The sequence below is a fragment of the Falco peregrinus genome, chromosome 2 (genome assembly GCF_023634155.1).
Source record: "Falco peregrinus isolate bFalPer1 chromosome 2, bFalPer1.pri, whole genome shotgun sequence".
Lineage (NCBI taxonomy): Eukaryota > Metazoa > Chordata > Aves > Falconiformes > Falconidae > Falco > Falco peregrinus.
Window position 1 is genome coordinate 3058973 of NC_073722.1, and position 12053 is coordinate 3071025.

At 37.1% G+C, this 12053-nt stretch overlaps 1 long non-coding RNA gene across 2 annotated transcripts in view; it reads left to right on the plus strand.

Moving 5' to 3' along the window:
• Nucleotides 1-12053, plus strand: part of LOC114010315 (uncharacterized) — a 631839-nt gene that overhangs the window by 512104 nt on the left and 107682 nt on the right. The window lies entirely within an intron of this gene.

Sequence of the window (12053 nt, forward strand, 5' to 3'; positions counted from 1 at the left end):
TGCCTTTAATGTAATAGCACCAATGGATTCACAGAATCATTTAGGTTAGAAAGGACCTTGAAGATCATAGACTCCAACCGTTAAACTAGCACTGCCAAGTCCACCACTAAAACAGGTCCCTAAGCACTAGGTTCACACAGCTTTTAAATACCTCTAGGGATGGTGACTCAGCCACTCCCCTGGTCAGCCTGTTCCAATGCTTGACAAAAGTTTTTAAGTTAAAAAAAATAAAAAGAGAGAGAAAAAATAAGTAACCTTACTGAGGAACACAAGTACGTTACTATTTCTGGAACCTCTGAATGCATGTGAAATGCTAAAAGAAAAAAAGACAAGCATAACAAAGTTTGCCTACTGTTTCTGCTGAATTTCTTTTGTAAAACAGATGATTTAAATGTTCATAGCTTAGTAAATAACTAGACGTGTACTTGAACAATACAAAAATTGTACCTTTAAAAATACCACACAAGTAACCTGTAGTATATTTTTAATTTTTGCCAATCATGTTGGTGAACCACATTAGGACTTTTTTCACCAGAAAAAAAGTTTAATAATGATTTCTCTGTTAAAATATTTGTTTCCCATTATCAGAGCTTTTAGTATAAGAACCCCACAAACCAGTCTTTGTTTCCACTTCAATTTCTCCTACAGCTTCTGTCATTGCATTGTTTAAAAATGGTTCTTTGGTGACATGTGTTTCCTTTTAGTGGAAAAAGAGAACTTTTTTTTTTCTTTTATGCAATGTTAGGATTATTTTTTATTTTAAATTTGGGTTTACTAGCTTTGTTAGTAACAGTAGATTTCTGAAGGTGAAAACCAGACCCCAAAAGTTTCAGTACACATCAAGACCCAGTTTTCTAAGTTTTGTTGAACAGTAAAAGGTATTTTTGGATAGACTAAAAAAAAAGAGTGACTAAATTTGCTTTTCCTTTTCTGTAAAGGTAGATGTACTACCAGGAAAGAGGCTGAAATTAACGGAGTTCAGTAATAATTAATTCTCAAAGATAGCACAAGACCACAAATAGCAAATATTAAAAGTAAATGTATTCAGAAAAGTAGGGGCAGTGATGACAAGTTATCTCTTCTCTCCCCACCTCCCCCTGCCCAAATTATGCTGGATTATTTTTTTATATTAATCATTATTTTACATAAGCAGTTAGCCGATTGAAATACAGTTATAAAAACTGGATGAAACTTAAGGAATATATGGCCCTCATATCAAATAACATAGTCTTAGAAAGTAAAGTACTGAAACTTCACACTGTCACCTATTCAGCTTTAGTAGTCCTTTTACAGACCCTTAAGTCTTACTGTGTTTTATCAGTTGTAAAACTTCCTTCTGACTGTATTCTTTTTGCTCTCTCTGAAGAACTGTCTTCCAAACATGTATTTATGGAGTATGCTGTTTCCTGTATTTCTGAAGAGCTTAGTTGTTTGTGGTTTCTTTTCAAAGCACGTTTCAATTATAGATTTCTATGAAAATAATGATAATATGTACTGGTTGTCTTAGTGGTAGGCAGTCTGTGGACTTCTTGAGTGGCTGAGTGGAGATGTCACCGTTGTCCTCTCCTAGATAATTCATCCAAGGCATATATCAGTAATCGGTTGCCCGGTATCTATTGCTGTGTCGTGCTGGATATTTTAAATTATTATTTTTTCTCTTCCTTGGCTCATATGTTTTGTTATGTTATTATATATAAACAAACTTACAAATTTCTAGCTCCAAAATCTGAAATATGACAAAGTTCAGAAAGATTAGTTTTTGGTTTTGCCTGATTTTATTTTTCTTCTGGGTTATCCTATAATATCTTTGAAACATTGTTGAGACTCTCACAGAACAAAAAAATCATCACGATAGTATGATAGTAACGGAAAGGCTGTATAAGCATCATGAACATAACATCATGGGGTTTGATCCCCTCTAGCGGTTTGTAATCTTCCACTTCTTGGGTTTAATGCGAGTTGTTTGTACCTGCTGCTCACTGTCTGCCTCTCCCTGTGCTGAGTCAGCATCTGAAGAAGCAGGGCAGCCTTTGTCTCCTGGGCCCTCAGCATCCCTGCCCTGAAAGGCACAGAAATGTGGGCTAAAGGAAGAAGAATTAGTGGAAATAAAAAATGCAGGGAGAAACAGCAATATCTGGAAGCTACTATTGTGAAAAGAAGACTCAGTATTATATACTATATATTATATTTTCATTAATTTTACTTAGAATTTTATTTAATTAATAAAATAGAAATAAAATATATTTATATTTAATTATACACTACTATTTATCAAATATATACTACTTGATACAGAATCGTGCAAGAATCCAAACACTAGTAAAATACAAAGTACAAATTTTTTATATCGTGGAGGCCAGAGGGTGAAATAGTTTACAAACCATTTAAATTCCTTGGTCCCCTAGAGCTTCACAGTTTCATACACTGTGACACCTCTCAATGACTGTTGTACAAGTTGCTTAGCTTTTCTGTCTCTCATTCTTCATGTATCAAACGAGGATTATCTTGTTATAGATACAACAGGATTATATATATATTATACTACATATATAATCGTAAATTCTATATAATATATATATATATATATATCAAATTCTCTAGAACTAAGTGGGGCAGAGCTGATAGAGAAGATAGCCGTCTTCTGAGTTAGGATCATTCTCCAAATCATCCTCTCGAGTCTAGATCTTCACAGAACTTGGAAGATTACCTTGCCTCATCTCTCCTCTCCATCCAAAGGGCTGAGATTAGCCTTTGTGAAACTTGTGCCCCTGAAATAATGTTTTCAAATTTCTATTAAGATTTTTTCATATAACAGCAGTAGTGGAATTTATTTCCATATGACAGCATTTATTTTTAAGATCGCCTTCACAATGTTGATCTAGATGAATTCATGGTTGACTCTGATGAGCAGGGGTGTGGCAGCAACTCAGGTTTGTGTTCACACAACTTAGTCACGATCGGCCAGATGCAGCCTGGAAGCCTGACAAACCTTAATATTCGGTTACAGAAGAGCCAACATAAGTTTATTGTGACATACTGGTCTTCAGCAGCCTTTTAGTTCCTGTGGGAAGTGTAAGTGGTAGTAATTTTCTAGTGTAAGTGTTCTTAGCATTTTGGTAGACATGGTGGTAGGATTTCCACCACTGTGTGTTGAGGAAAATAAGTGCAGGTTTCAGAATTAGGCTATCTTTGATTGAACATGAAAAAGAACACACACTGGATTTCTCATCCACCATTTCAGGACACTTACCATAGATAAAAGTACATAGAATATAAAACATGAGTAATATCTGTTTGGTGAGGCTTGAAATCACCCTGCTAGGAGAGAGCAGAAGACGAGGGGGGTGTGAGTGGAAAAAGAATGAACACAATCATTGTAAAATCTGTCCACAAAACACACTTTTCACTGAACACAAAATAAAACAGAAATTTTTTAGTGGGTCTGAGCAGTCTGCCCTTTTATAGTCTTGGTTGAAAAGGATATTCCCGAGAGCAGTATTACTGATGAAAGTAAGTGGATAAAAAGGTATATATTTTCTCAGATTGAAGCTTAAAGATAAGAAGTGTAATAAAATTATACATAGTTTCCATTTTATTGTTGTTCCTCTGTAAAAAACAAATGCTAAGTAATAACTGAAAAATTTTCCTAAACTGAGGAAAAGCCCCTATTATTTCCTAAGTTCCTGTTCTGTGTTTGACTGTTCTTATCTCTGTTGATTCAATAAAAAAGAGTCGGTTTTATTTTCAGAAAGGTCAAATGACCTGCAATCTCAACATCAATACAAAAGCTGTCATGGTCCTAAGGTTAGTGAGATTAAAGCTGACATCTTCATATTCTGACTGTTTATGGTAAATAATTTTAAAAGTAGAATGGTAAAACAGTCTGTAATAAAAAAAAAAATCTAATTCTTCAAGCTAATTTGCTTTAAAATACAATTTCACATGCTAAAAGATGTTAAAATAACTAGATATGTAACCTGTTTGCGTTTGCATGTCAAATGTAACCAACATTAAAAATATTAATACCAAAACACCAATGAAATGTAGATTTGAATAATTTAGCTCAAGATTATCTAAACAGAAACAAATGTATTTCCTTCTCATTCAGTACTGAACATGCCAGCTTAAGCATTCTTCCTCTAACTTTGAGGTCTGGGAGAGATGTGTTAGAAAAAGTTTGTCTCGCCCAAAAACCAAAACAACAGGAAGGCTGGTGTCATTTACTATTTGGACTTGCCACCACCTCAAACCAGAACTACTACATTATTGTACAAGATGCTATTGTTCTGAGATTTCAACTAAAGATTTGCATGGAAGGAGTCAAACTATTCATAATTTTTAATGCCTATTTTTGTGGTTTTTGAAAAATTAATGAATTATAAGTGGAAGAACCATTACTCAATTAAGAAAGAGGGAACTTTGTCAAATATGGTGAAATGAGAGCAAGGAGGCAGATACAGGAGAGGATAAAGAGAATTACAGGGTTGAGGAAGGAAAGGTAATAGTCAATGACAGTTCGTGAAGTGAGGAAAAATGTCTGAGTTCAATACTTTGAGTGCTAACATAAAGAAATTATAATGATTCTTCCTGGGTATTACTGTTTTTTATTTGAAGTGGTTCGGGAAAGATTCCATTTGAAAAAAGTGTCGGTGACACAGGAAGATGCTGATTTTTCCTCAAATTTGGAGTTACCTTTGCTTCTTTGAAGGATCTCCAAGAGCCCAGTATTAAAGCAGGGTTTCTAAAAATCCCACCAAATTTTAATGCTGCGTTCCATGCGAAACTTGAAGATATCACTGTCTCCAAGTTTAGGCTCAGGGCATCATATTTAGCACAAAATAAATGAAAAAGGAAAAATGAAAAAGGAAAAATGAAAAAGGAAAAAGGAAAAAGACTTTTCATGCTTTATGTAAGTCAGGTGGTTAAGGAGCTCAGAGCAGATGACTTGGGAATGAGACTGAGAGAGCTGGCTTTTTTTTTAATTTGGTGAAAAGGAAGTGAAGGGGCAATCTAACAAAAGCTTGGAGCTGTTTGATGGGCAGCTTCAAAGCTGGTGATGCCAGACTACTTACTCCCTGTAGTGCTTGACTATGAGGTATTATGATCACTGTTGGCTCGTTGGGTGATTCAGAATAGGTCAGTAAGAAATATCTCTCCCTCACAAAGGGTAGTGTCACACCACAATAGGTTATCTTCTGAATTTTTCAAGATTTGACTAGATAAATCACTAGATGAGGTGATAGATATCAGTATTTCTGCTCTAAGCAATAGATAGGAGTAGGTGACCTGCACGGATCCCTTGCAACCAACACTTCTGTAATTCTGTGGTAGTCTTCTCCTGCTTCTACTGAAGTCTTGTATAGTTTTTTCCTTTACTATGGTTAGAGTAAGTTGCCACTGTCAAAGATTTGGGGCACAGACTCTCCCTGTCACCATGCATACTGAGCATTTTGAAAAATACAGCCATGAGGCATAAAATATGCAAAGAGGCATCTTTGAGTTCACCACAGAAGACCTTCAAAAAAATGGTGATTTGCTTTTCATTAGTAGCATGTACAAGAAGCAAGCAAAGTAGAATAGTGATCATCTGAAAGATTGTGCTAAATAGTTACAGTAGTAGAAAAGGCATTAGTATTCTGTCCACACATCTAGGGTTAACTGTTTTCTGCATCCTTAAAAAAGGGTGAGAATATTAGCTACACATTTCCTGACACACAGTTGTTTCCTCTGTTAGATTCGTGAGCTAACAATAATTATATTCACACATTTTCAACCCTAGGAATCGTTTAGATTTTTCAGATTTTTAAGGTGTTTAGAAAGAGCAGTGTAGTTTTTGTGTGCTTCAGTGTGTGTCTGCAAAGCATGTGGATACTAATAATTTCCAATATTCAGAATGGTCGCTATTTGAAAAATATCAGAAAAAAGACTGCAATAGGGCATTTTTTTCCTGACTATCTGACACTGTTGAACTTTCTGATTCTTAAACTAAGAAACATAGTTATCTATTTAACATATTAGAAAATGTAAATGTAATTTAACTATGGTCTCTGTTTTAGACACATGCCTAAACTTTCCATAACTGAAAACCAACAGTGAGCAAAATTCCCCAGGATTCATGCAGGTGTGTTCTAAAACAGTAGTTTATTTTGAACCGGGGCAAAATGTCAGACCAAAATAGTATGAAATTGTCTCCAGACAGCTACATAGAACCATAAAATCATTTAGATTGGAATGGACCTTTAATATCATCAAGTCCAACTGTAACCTAACACTACGAAGTCCACCACAAAACCATGTCCCTAAGTGCCACATCTACACATCTTTTAAATATCTCCAGGGATGGTGACTCAACAACTTCCCTGGGCAGCCTGTCCCAATGCTTGACAACCCTTTTTGGTGAAAAAAATTTTCCTAATAGCCAATCTAAGCCTCCCCTTCTGTGACTCTTATTCTATCACTTGTTACTTGGGAGAAGACCAATACCCACCTCGCTACAACCTCCTTTCAGGTAGTTGTCGATAGTTATAAGGTCTACCAGAGCCTCCTTTTCTCCAAGCTAAACTACTTCAGTTCCCTTAACTGCTACTCCTAAAACTTATTCTCTAGACCCTTCACCAGCTTCGCTGCCCTTCTCAGGACATGCTCCAGCACCTCAATGTCCTTCTGGTAGGGAGGGGCCCAAAGCTGAACACAGGATTTGAGGTGCAGCCTCACCAGTGCCAAGTACAGGGGGACAATCACTTTCTTAGTCCTGCTGGCCACGTTGTTTCTGACACAAGCCAGGATGATACTGGCCTTGGCCACCTGGGTACAACAGTGGCTCATGTTCAGCCAGCTGCTGAGAAACACCCTCAGGTCCTTTTGTATCAGGCAACCTTCCATCCACTCTTCCCCAAGCCTGTAGCTTTGTCTGGGGTTGTTGTGGCCCATGTACAGGACACAGTATAGCAGCAATATTATTATTAGTAATAATAATAATAATAATAGTAATATCAACATAAGAAGGAACCAGCCTCTATGGAGAGGAGGTTATTTTGTCAAAGATGGAGAAAAATATTCTGTTCTTAGTGTTATACTTTCATAAAGATCAAATCATTGTAATAATCAAAAATATCTTCTTTAATTTACCAAAAAAATGTGGTTTTGATTTATCTGTATTTATATTATGAAGCTTCGGCAAGCCACATAGATCAACTTGTCCAGCATTAAGAAGTAGCTGGGGCAGAAAACCTGAGAGTTTGTTTGCATATAGTGTTCTGTAAAAGCGAACTTATGGTTGTACTTGCAGCAAATAGCTTGGGAACTTCATTGTAACAGGCTGAGACAAAAATAAAAATGTCTATAAGCTCAGGCAGTGCTTATTTTTTTCCATTTCTTTGCTTTTCAGCCTGTATTTTTCAACGGATCTTAAATTTTCTGCATTTCTTTGTCCCTCTAGAATTCATTAACTCTAGTTCTAGAGCATAAAGGAGACAATTTAAACGTAGCAATGTTTGTGTTATTTTCATTTTGAAAGAAGTCGTCCAATCAACACCTGCAGACTGTGTATGTATTAGTTTACTCTGCATGCTGCCTAAAAGTGTAGTCTAATGAAGTTTTTGATAGAGTAAACATTTGGAAATGAAATTTTTATTGTATATATTTTCAGTGTTGTATTAATAAAGCAAATTAATCACCCTGGCACCTCTTTTCTTGTGAAATTAACTTATTCTGAATTTCATTTCTCTTTCACTCTATATTTAGATCTCTTGCTATTCAGACTGCTCAGTCACATATGCATTTATATGTAATATGGATTATTTGTCATGGTATTTTAGCTTTAAAGCACTTATTTCTAAAAAACCACTTTCATCTAAATATATTGTCATGGCATTGTCCCTATTAATGTAAGCAGTGATATTTATGAACATTGTACATAGCAAAGATTATAAGAGTGTTCTCACCAGGAATGTGTTACAGATTTTTTTAAAAAAAATGTTACAAAAAAAACCCCCATTCTGTTAGATAAAACCATTTCAAACTTCTTTCGTTACTTGGAAGACGTAACATTGTCTTTACAGATCTTTTGAAGTTAGGATTTTTTTAGATGGTTGAAAAAATTCGTCCAATATTTGAAAAGATCAACTTAAAGAGATGGCTGGTCATAGAACTTCAGGGCAAACCCCAAGAGGGTTTTGATCCACGATCCCTTAAGGTGCTGTACATTTGTGTTTTCATTCATACCACTGCCTTCAAATACTTGACAAGTTTGAAAAATACATGTCTTTGTTTTATTTCTCACGAAAGGTTTCATTCAGAGAGGCACTGTAAAATAGTATATCCTCTTTATGTTGCTCTTCTTGGGAGTCAAGGAATAGTATGGCCTAATGAGGTACAACATAGGTTATCAACAGCATTATATGATGGACTTCAATAGCTTTACATCAGAAGCAAACTTAAAGGCTTATAAGGAAAAAAAATTAAGTGAAGAGTTAGTGCCCCGTGATACCATTTTCCAGGAAGAGAAAGTTCAATAATAATACCAAATAAAAAATACCAATTAACAAAACCAAATTCTTAATGAGATACTGTGTTTGTTCTGATTTGGTTATGATTGCTGAATAAATAATTCCATGAATTAAATATTTAAATATTTCTGTAATCTTCAGAGCTAACAAGTATTTTTTAGAAACTTCAAAATAATTTATTTGAAGTAGTTTAAGTGACAATTTTCAGAAGAGCTAAGGAAAATGGTATCATTTATGAAAAGCAATAAACACAGTTAAAGTTTTACAGCACTTGAAATGTGAACATACTATATTAATAGAACCAAAACTGATTACCTGACGCATATATTGTTTATTGTCATTCGGCATATTCCCCGTAGTTATTATTTTATTTCTGAAGAATGCTTATGTCATTATTTGTGCTTATTTGAGCTAGAATTTTATGATTTAAATGTGGTGGGTCTAGAATGCTGGAATATAGGGATTTTGCTGCTTTTAATTGGTCTTTTACTCTGTATATCCTTAGATGGCATATGAACATAGGACTGAGCTTAGTCTGGTAGTTCTGATTCAGCTGCGATCTTTCCTTTTTGAAATGAATCTATAGTTATGTGCAGAATGAAGTAACAAGGACGAATAAATCATAAACTTCCTCTTAATGATAAAATTAAACCTAATCACTCATAGCTTTTAGACCTAATACTTTATGAAGTCTTACATTGTTAAATATATATTGAGGCAGTTTGGTTTACTATTAAATATCTGAGACAATATAATGAGATTTGATATGTTAACGTGTAATTTTCACCAAGTCCCTGTTGTCTCTTGCCTGGAACTGCTAGTACAAACAAATAGATTTTTTTTAAAAAAAATAATAATTATGAAATGGAGTATCATTATAATATTCTTTTTGATCGTTATCCGTGGCTGGCATGCAAATGAAGGTAATGGAACAATGTAACCAGTGTAAGGGTATTCAGACATTCTTGGACTACAAGATAAAGCTTATTTACTTAAGAAACCAGAAATGTGAATTGGAAAATTTGCACTGGGTTATGTTTGATGTCAGGAAAAAATGAATTCTGAGTATCCAGTTTAGGCCAAATCTGTTGTTTAACTCTGCTCAAATGCTGCATCTGAAAATACAGCTAAAATAAAGTGGTTCAGTAAAAAATGTTCTTGCATTCTGTCAGGATCCCACCAGAACTGTGCCTCCCCTGGTATATCTTTGCAGTTTAGCTATAGGAAAAACTGAGTTACAGCATAAACACATGAAAAAAACTTACAGTACTGAGATCAGATCAAAGCTCTGTCTTGCACAATATTGTGTTTGATCAATTATGAGTACCTAGGGAATACTATGAAAACAGGGCAAGTATATATTGATAGCTCCCAGCCTACTTCCGCATAGGTGTATGAATCTGCTTCCAAATCCACTGCCATCCAATTTTCCCTGAATGGTTCTAATTCATTCACAGCTTAATTATTTGTGTGAGAAGAAATACCATCTTCGTTTTGAGCCTGTCACCTGTGGCTTCATTTAATATCCCCTAGTTTTTGTATTAGAAAAGATAAGGAATTGGTTATTGCCAGATTACTTTCTCTATACCACATGTGAATTTCTAGATACCTGTGAAAGGGATTCCACGTTTAGATTTTCCAGGCTGATGAGTTCTGGCAAACTTAGTGTGTCTGGTGCATTGCGCTTGCAGGGAATATAGAATGATAGTATCATAGAATCACAGAATGGCTTGGGTTGGAAGGGACCTTAAAGATCACCTAGATCCAACATCCCTCCCATGGGCAGGGACACCTTCCACTAGACCTGGTTGCTCAAAAGGCCATCCAACCTCGCTTTGAACACTGCCAGAGATGGCGCACCCACAACTTCTCTGGGCAACCTGTGCCAGTGCCTCACCACCCTCACAGTAAATAATTTCTACCTTATCTGATCTAAATCTACCACTTTCTGGTTTAAAGGAATTGCTCCTTGGCCTGTCACTGCATGTCCATGTAAAAAGTCCCTCTCCAGCTTTCCTGTAGGCTCTGTTTAGATACTGGAAGGCTGCCTTCTCCTCTCCAGGCTAAACAACCCCAACTCTCTCAGCCTGTCTTCACAGGAGAAGTGCTCCAGCCCTTTGACCGTTTCTGTGGCCCTCCTCTGGACCCACTCCAACAGGTCCATGTCTTTCCTGTGCTGAGAGCTTCAGACCTGGACACACTGCTCCAGGTGGGGTCTCACAAGAGCAGAGTAAAGGGGCAGAATCACCTCCCTTCTCCTGCTGGTCATGCTTCTTTTGATGCGGCCCAGGATTCAGTTTGCTTTCAGGTCATGTTGAGCTTCTTGTCCACCAACACCCCCAATTCTTTATCTTCAAGACTGGTCTTAATTCATTCTCTTCCCAGCCTGTATTTGTGCTTGGGATTGCCCCAGACCACATGCAGGACTTTGCACTTGAGATTCACATGGACTCACCTTTCAAGCCTGTCAACATCCATGGGGATGGCATCCCTTCCCTCCAGCATGTCGACCATACCACTCAGTTTGGTGTCATTGGCAAACTTGATGAGAGTGCACTCATTCCTACTGTCCATGTCACTGACAAAGATGTTAAAACAGTGCTGGTCCCAACAGCAACCCCTGAGGAATGCCACTTGTCACTGGTCTCCGTTTGGACATCAAGCTGTTGACCGCAACTCTTTAAGTACGACCATCAAGCCAATTCCTTATCCACAGAGTGGTTCATCCATCAGATCCATGTCTCTCTTGTTTAGAGACAAGGATGTCGTGTGGGACACTGTCAAAAGCTTTGCACAAGTCCAGGTAGATGATGTCAGTTGTTATTCCCTCATTCGTCAATGATGTAACCTTGTCATAGGAGGCCACCAAATTTGTCAGGCATGATTTGCCCTTAGTGAAGCCATTCGGCTATCACCAGTCACCTCCTTATTTTCCATGTACCTTAGCATAGTTTCCAGAAGGATCTGCTCCATGGTCTTACCAGGCACAGAGGTGAGACTGACTGGCCTGTAGTTTCCCAGGTCTTGCTTTTTTCCCATTTTTAAAAATGGGGGTTACATCTCCCCTTTTCCAGCCCATGGGAACTTCACTGGACTGCCACAACTTCTCAGATATGGTGGACAGTGACTTAGCCACTTCATCTGGCAGTTCCCTCAGGACCCACAGATGCATCTCATCACGTCCCATGGACTTGTGCATCTTCAAGTTTCTTAAATGGTCTTGGACGTGATCTTCTCCTATACTGGGTGGCTCTTCATTTTCCCAGTTCCTGCCTTTGCCTTCTGCAACTTGGGCAGGGCGGCTGGAGCAGTTGCAAGTGAAGACTGAGGCAAAAAACGTATTGATTATCTCAGCCTTCTCCATGTCGCAGGTAACCAGGTCTGCCATTTCCTTCCAGAAAGGGACCACATTTTCCCTTGCTTTTATCACTGACGTACCTATAGAAGCTTTTCTTCTTGCCCTTGACATCCCTGGCCAGATTTAATTCTATCAGGGCTTTAGCTTTCCTAACCTGATCCCTGGCTGATCGGTCAATTTCTCTGCAT